Below are 8,446 nucleotides of genomic sequence, written 5' to 3' on the forward strand. Positions count from 1 at the left end.
TAAAAATAAATATCCTACTTAAATGCATATTTGTGTATACATTTTGTATATTATATGAGGTATAAACTAAGGTATTTTACATAAAAGACTGTAATCAAATAATCATTTATAACGAACCAAAATATTTTAGAATTCCTCTTTATACGATATAAAAAGTTTCACTGCTTTATAGCAAAGCCTACACTTTTCATCAAAAAGTGTATTATATATCTTGAAGAGGCAGGGTGCTAGAATGGAAAGACATCTTTAGAATTAGATACATTGGGTTGCAGTCCTACCTCTAACAGTTGCTAGATTTGCTACCCTGGACTAGGTTCTTAAACATGAAGAGCCTCAACTTCCTTGTCTATAAAAAAAGAACACATCACTAACCTCACTGGGTAGCTAAGAGGTTCAAAACATGATAAAGAGTGTAGTGGTTAAGGCTGATAGGTAAAGCATCAACTTTGGAGTCCTTCCTCTACTTTCCTCCACTTGTTAGCTATGGGACCTTCGGCTAGTCGTTTAATCAGTCTATACCTTAGTTTTCTCAAATATCTCAGAATAATAAACACAATCAGATTCATATACCCTGAAGATTCATGGTAGATGGAAATCACTCAATAACGTTACATATTACAGAGGTGCCTGGGTGGTTTAGTCAGTTAAGTGCCTGCCTTCGGCTCAGGTCACGATCCCAGGGTCCTGGGATCAAGCCCCACAATGGGCTCCCTGCTCAGAGAGGAGCCTGCTTCTCCCTCTCCCTCTGTCTGCAGCTCCCCCTGCTTGTGCTCTGTGTGTGTGTGTGTCAAATAAACACATAAAATCTTTTTAAAAAAATATTACAGATTACAAATGTAAACCACTCAATACAGTATCTGACACACACAAAAAAGATCATATGAAATCTCAGTTTTCTTAAGCTAAGTTCTAAATTGCTTTTTACTGTCTCTAAAACTCAAAATCACCCCTGAAGATAAAGATTTGCCATTAAGGACCAAAAAAATTAAAAGACTACCTCAAAGGCTTTAAAGGTATTCACTAAAGGAATCCCTGTAAGATTGCATGGCAAAAGTTCTAAAATAAGCGCACAATTTCCCAAGTTGATGATTCTGAAAGGATTAACATTCTTTGGCTATAGAAACACTAGATTTTTTAAAAAAATGATACTAATTTATAGATTCATCTACTATATTACAATTGGTCACATACATTTCTATGAAATGAATTCACCCTCCAAAGCTGAATTTTCCCTTTCTAGAAATCACTGCTTTGACAATTTCGACAATAAAAATAAAAAATTTAAACAGTAAAAATTACACAAATTGCTTAACACTAAAATACAAAGTAGTAAAGATTTGGTGATTTCAAAAATATTATATATAGATTATATACTCTGAATTCTATTTTAGTTCATTGCCCAAAGTACACAGGTTCCTTGACTACATGACTTGTAAGTACTGAATTAACTGAGCAACAAAAAAAATGAAGATTTTATCAAAACTAGAAATGTGGAATCCTAAATCCTTAAGAAAAAATATAAATCAGGCTGACCGTTTACTAATCTAAGACAATGGGCAGTTTTCTAACCTTTCCAGTCACAGTTTCTTCATCTGTAGATTGTGGATTACTGTTTCTATTTCCTGAGCTTATTTTAAATGAGATAATATTATCGGGGCATACTTAACACAATTCCTGGCACATAGTAAGCCCTCAAAATCTTATCTAGCTGGCAATGCTATATTAAGAAATAATCTCTCCTAATAGTATCACTTTGGAAATAGAAAGAAATATGCCTTAGAACAATGCATTCTGACAAAATTCAATTCATTAAAACTGACCCTAGATTTACACCAAACAAAATAATACGTAAGCTATATATCTAAAGTCATTTTTATTACTTACTTGGGTAAAAAATTCTGAGCACATAAAATACTTTTTAAAATTACAATGATGACTAAGTAGAAACATGGTATTTTTATTTTTATTTATTATTTCTTTTAAAAGATTTGTCAGAGAGAGCATGGGCGCACACACACAAGCAGGGGAAGTGACAGGCAGAGGGAAAAACAGACTCCCTGAACCAGGAGCCAGATGTGGAACTCTATCCCAGAACCCTGGGATCATGACCTGAGCCCAAGGCAGATGCTTAACCGACTGAGCTACCCAGGTGCCCCAAGACATGGTATTTATCAACTAGAAACACTAAAATTCCACTCCATAAAAACACTTGCGGGAGTCATTATACATTTATTACAAATATAGTTACTTGGGCGCCTGGGTGGCTCAGTGGGTTAAAGCCTCTGCCTTCAGCTCAGGTCATGATCCCAGGGTCCTGGGATCGAGCCCCACATCAGGCTCTCTGCTCCATGGGGACCCTGCTTCCTCCTCTCTCTCTGCCTGCCTCTCTGCCTACTTGTGATCTCTGTCTGTCAAATAAATAAATAAAATCTTTAAAAAAAAAATAAAACAAACATAGTTACTTGATTTACATTCTTAAAGAGGAGCAAAATGTAAATAAATTCAATCATTCAAACACCAAACATACATATAAGGTCAGGATTTCTAATGTAAAAGTACAATCTTCATACCAGGAAAATTCAATTAAGACACAGGTATCATATCTCCCTAAAAGAAGAGAAAAAAGCTGGGCGCCTGGGTGGCTCAGTGGGCTAAAGCCTCTGCCTTCGGCTCAGGTCATGATCCCACGGTCCTGGGATCGAGCCCCGCATCGCATTCGGCTCTCTGCTCAGCAGGGAGCCTGCTTCCTCCTCTCTCTGCCTGCCTCTCTGCCTACTTGTGATCTCTGTCAAATAAATAAGTAAAATCTTTAAAAAAAAAAAAAAAAAGAGGAAAAAGCACCTTGGACTCTGATCATTGAAAAAGTCACATAAGGTATCAGATCAGTGTCAGCACTGAGCAACACCAATACCTAGCTTCATGGGCAGGGCTGACACTTTCCTTAAAGTAAATAATCTAATAAACTAGTAAGAGCAAGAGAATCTCTTATTGGCATTCACTACATGAATTGACACAAATCACGTGGCCTCTGAGTATCAAGTTTTTCATCAAAAATGGAAATCATGCTGGTCACTTCTCTCATAGGGAAATGGGAATATTTAAAAATAAACTCAGGTCACCTTGAAAAAGAACCGTTTTAAAAACTCAAAGAGTAATTATAAATGACAACTGCTAAAAACAGAAAAGCTGTGCTTAAAAAGTATATTTTGAAATTATTTTTAAAGGCTATGTAGTACCATAAATTACCACCAAAGCCAACTTAATATGCTCAGGATATTAAAATAAGTATCTGCATCTAAACAGTTCATTACCAGGTTTCTATAAAGTTCCCAGTCAGTAATTTCCTATTCATTTTATAGCAAATAAATGTGATCAACAGCACTGAACTGACGTTTCTCTAAAAGGAATTTTTATTCACCCCAGTCTTCACAATCACTTCACATAAAGCTAAAATCATATTTTAAAATTCCAGAATTACTCACAAATTATCCTTTTCCTAATAAGCAATGGGTGGGGAAAGTTAAATGAAATTATATCAAAATCAAACTTTAGTTTTTATCTACTCTTGTATTGATTTTCACATAAATATAGGGTATGCCAAAATATGGTGGGTTCAAATGTTTCTATAGCAGTTTGATGATGGGTTAGTACCAAAATATTAAATATTAAATTAATATAATAGTTTTAGAAAATACATGTTTGAGTTGGTTAGTCTGGCTCCAAATAAAAAAGACTTCATATTTGAATTGGTATAGCTTTCCTCATAGTATTTCCGAAATTTAATAATGACTGCTATGCAAAAAAAAAACAACCCTGGTTTACTACCATACTAAAAACTTTCACTTTTCCATCACCAAAGATAATCTGAAATAGACAGTTTTTCTTCAAATATAACTTCTTTCTTCTTAAAGGGGACAGTATTATAATGATCCCTAGCACAGGTCCAAAATGCTTTCCAATAACTTTAGTAAACAAATTGCTGAATGGTTCCAAGAAGAAGCATCCTACATACTCTTCACAAAACACTAAAAATAATTATTTAATATTCAATTTTAATTTGATTTATTAGGCTTTTACTACTTTAAAGCTACTTTCTTTTCACGTAATTATTATAAGTTACTGGTATCTCTGCAGGCTCGAGAGAAACAATAAACCACACTGTTGAATAATACTAGAAATTATTTCTGCAAATAATACAACTAACATTACAAGATTACTGGTCTTCTTTCACTAAATTAAAAAAAATAACAGTAGAAATACAAAAATAGCCACTGGTGACTATCCATATAACCAATACAGGGGAGGCAGAGCAGAGTATTTATAATCTCTGGGGAAATACAAATTATTCCTTCCAACTAAGTTGTCAAAAATTTTAAAGTTCAAGTTTAGGGGGCTTTTTGAGCTTAAAAATAACCCCTATAATTGGTTTGGATCAAACAAAAAATATTTTCAATTTACTTTAAAATGTTTACACTATCTTAATGAAAGCTATCACACAACCTGTAATACTTACAAAACACTCAATATGTAGAATTGGGAAAATAAGATCTGGTAAGAACTAATTCACTTTAATCAAAGTCACAAGAAAAAAATCAATCACAGAAACGGATATCTAAGACATTGATTCAAACATCTGTGTAAGAAAGCTCCCTTTAACTATAAAACTCTAAAAGTAAGTTGCTTCTGTTGTTGAAAACTAAGCAAGCAGAACTCCTCTTTTCCATTACCTTTAGTAGAAACACGTTCATCCTTTGACATACATCTCCGTATTTTATTTAAATAAAAGTTGTAAAGGCATCACAGGTTCATTTAAGGGCCTTTCAAACATTCATACTGAAACCCTTACCCACCTGCCCCCCCCCCAAGTCCCAAACCCTCTGCTTAAGATGTGAAGTGTTCCTCCCTTCTGTATTCCCTCCCCCCAGCAAGCCCCCATTCGCCTGCCCCCCACCCAGTGTAGGCCTGAGGCCCTGTAGCAAACAGTGTCTAACAGGAGCAGGCAGCACAAAGACAGGAATGGGAGATTAGTGGGAGGGAGGGAGGCCGGGATTGGGGCTCAGCAGGAGCTTCAGGCTTTTTAAAATTCAAACTGCTCCCTGACCAATACAAATCACGGACACGCTACTGACTACTACACGGATTTATAGCATTAAAAACATGCCTAGTACGTGACAGCTATATTAACTTCACTCTTTCTAACATTTATCCATACGTTTGCTGGAAATGTGCAACAATTTATTTTAAGCAGAGGGCTAAACTCAAAAATAACCTTCAGAAAAGTTACTTATTCTACAATGACAATAATAATTTGATGAGACACAAAAAATCCGAACTAATGTAACACCCGTTAGTAAAACAAGGGACTTTGTTGATCAGTGTTGCTTCATTCTAACCAGTGAAAGTTTTCCTTCAGTGAATATGAGACAAAGTATCAAAATAGTCTAATGCCAGGTACATTTATTTTTTCTATGCAATCTGTATGGCTGAGCACTTTTAAATTGATTGTTTTTCCCTTTTACCAACCTACCCTTCCAACACCTCAATAAACAACCTCTGAACACTTTACTTACTCGTGAACTAGAATTTGTTAAGGCAGGACTGATATTTTTCTCTAGCATTTACAGATACATTTGACCTATTAAAATGACACCTCTCTCATTACACAGTCAAACATCATGGGCACAAACAGCCAATGACAATCCTGGGACCTCAAGAAGATCTGCCCTGACATGAAAGGATGGCACCTTCTACATTTTTTTTTTAACCTCCCTGGGATTTTAAGCATAACTTCATTTCTATACTTTTAGAGAAAATGGGTTTTACCTGTCTCGGTACAATTCTCAAAACATTTAATATTCTTCTTATGCTTCTACACGCTTAGATCAGGAAGTACCTGAGTATTTCATGTATAGTCGTTTAAAATTGTCCTTATATAACGCACACAAATCTAAAGTGGCAGGGTAAACCTGTCAAGTACTTTACACTCGCCTTTGAATAAAAGTCCATGTGCAATACACACTGTCAAACAACAACATAAAAGCTCTTGGTGAAGGGGGGGAGCATATGCAGTGTCTACCACACTATGGTTTTCTATATTAAATATTCATGTGGGCAATTTAATTCTTTCAAAAAAGAAAATGAGTCTTTATTAACTTTCTAATGTCCAAACAAGTTTTACACAGGGCAAGAATTACCAATGGATCCGTGTCTGAGTATTTACATTTGTCTCACTAACTGAAACTACTTCCTCCCTTCATGGGGTCACAGGGGGAAGAAGGGGGGTTGTTTGTTTCACTGGGACGTTCCCCACTCCCGGACCAGGAAAGTTGTAAATATGGGGACGATCAGGGCACATTTGCTGTTAGTTGTATTGTTTCCGCCTCCTCACTAGCTACGGCTCTTCTCCCGGGCGAGGCCTGTCACCGACCAGCAGTAGCTCCGCTCAGCCCGGAGCTCTCCTAATCCCCGAGCTCAAGTAGATTCCGCTGGCCCGCGGCCTGCACTCTCCGCCGGGCCTACGCCTCCCCGGCCGCCCGGCAGGAGCCCAGTCCCCGCCACCGGAGCCGGCCGGGAGAGAGTACAAAACCACCGCCACCCAGGGCGGCTGCCACCAGAGAGGAGCGAACTCTAGACTCGCCCGTGGAGGAGACCTGGGGCCGCTAAGGAAACGGCGGGGAGGGGAGCGAGGAGGAGAGACGCTGAGGACCTGGCGCCGCCGCCGCCGCCGCCGCCGAAATAAAGAGCAGGAATTTACCTGGGCGAATCGGCGTCTGAATCCAAGGGGAGGCCGAGGCCGCTGTGGCGAGAGACTATAATCCGGGCCGGGAGGGGGGGTGGCTACGGCTCCTCTTCCGTCTCCTCAGTGCGGGGAACATGTAGAGCCGGGGGGAGACCAGCCGAGAAGACAAATCGCTGCTTCTTCTTCCTCCTCCTCCTCCTTCTCCCACATAGAAACACTCACAAACACCCGACCGGGGGCCCGAGCTACCGGGGGGGCATCGCCGCCGGCCCGGGAACCAATCCTCCTGTCGGCGGGGGCGTCCCTCCCTGCGGCTTGGTGGTGTCGGGTGAGTCGGTACCGACGGAGGGAGGGGGGGGAGGGCGGGGGGGGAAGGAGCCCTGTGTGTGCCTCTCTCTCGTTCCGTCTCTCCCTCTCAGAACAAAATGCCGACCGGAAGTGCAGCTGCAGGAATGACTCCCTCCGCCGGCGCCAAACACTAACAACCACCCCCTCTTCCCCACTCCACTTCCGCCACCGCCGCTGCCGCCGCCACTTGGGCTCGCGTCCTCGGCCGCGCCGCACCACCCCGCGCCCGGGCGGGCCGGGGCCGGCAGCAGGCGGTGGCGGCTCTCCTTTGCGCCCTTCTGCTCCTCAGAGCGACTGCGGATGTTGCCTTTTATTGTCGATCCTGCGGAGCGGCGTTTTCGCTGCGGCACGGGCGGCACCGGCTCTCCCCGGTCCTTATTTTCCCGGAGGCCGACCGGAGCGGGGCCCGAGTTCGGTGGTGGTCGTGGGCGTGAGGGGCGCTCAGGCCCGGCCCGGCTCGCAGGCCCGGCTCGCAAACCCAGCTGGTGGTCATTAGCTTAGGGAGCCGAGCTCGGGGCGGCCGCGTAGAGGACGCCCGCGATTCGACGGCGACGGTGCATTTTTTAAATGGTGTCTCTGCAGTCTGGCGGATGGATGTATCGTACACCTTCTCTCCCCTGGAGAGGCTGCACTCTACGCCCGTGTCTGCATTATTTCTGCGGAGTGAGAACGCAACCCTTGGAGGTGAAGAAGATTCCCCCGCTGGATTGAATTGGGATCGTGTTTGTGATGCTTTGGTTTCTGGAAATATGCGGTCTTTCTGGTCTTTTTGTTGGCAGTGGTTTTGGCTCTTCCCTAACTGTCGGGATGAAGGCCTGTAGGCGACGCTGTGCGAACGAGGAGCTGGCCGGCGGCGGGCCCGGAGCGCGCGGGTCCGCGCCCCCCTCTAGGTGTGGGTGGAGCCGGGCGCCAGGGGAGAGCCGCCCGCCGCGACGCGGGCCACCGGCCGACCGTGGGCTGCCAGGGCGGGGGCTGCGGCCAGCCGGTTTCCAACGTCGTTGTCCTCTTTCCATGTGAAACAGTGAGGTACTGCACGAGGCTGGAGCACAGATGTGATTGTGTGTACAGTGCCATGCTTCTTGTGGTCTCCTGTTGTAACAAACTTTTATCTGGGCGCAGTTCTCTGTTAAGTTGGTGTAAATTAAAGGGGGGGCCTTTGTTCTTTTAAAATGCAGTAGGTAAGCGAATTTTATTCAAGTGGGACGAAATGTGTGTTCTAGTTTCATGAATTTAGGTTATACGTTAATTGTATTGTTTACGTGTTCGTGTGTGTTTTCCAATACGCTAAAGTAAATGGGGGAAATTTGCACTCAGGTTATTCCATTTGCCTCAAAAATCACTCGAGAGACTAAATCGGGT

General features: G+C 42.2%; 1 protein-coding gene across 1 annotated transcript in view; it reads right to left on the minus strand.

The window, feature by feature from the left end:
• Window positions 1-7,240, minus strand: part of NIPBL (NIPBL cohesin loading factor) — a 202,560-nt gene extending 195,320 nt beyond the window's left edge. The window contains exon 1 of the mRNA XM_080803351.1: window positions 6,755-7,240. The gene's annotated coding sequence lies outside the window, so the exon portion shown is untranslated. The remainder of the gene's footprint in view (window positions 1-6,754) is intronic.
• Window positions 7,241-8,446: the final 1,206 nt, after the last annotated feature.

Source organism: Martes martes (assembly GCF_963455335.1).
Source record: "Martes martes genome assembly, chromosome: 5".
Taxonomy (NCBI): Eukaryota; Metazoa; Chordata; class Mammalia; order Carnivora; family Mustelidae; genus Martes; species Martes martes.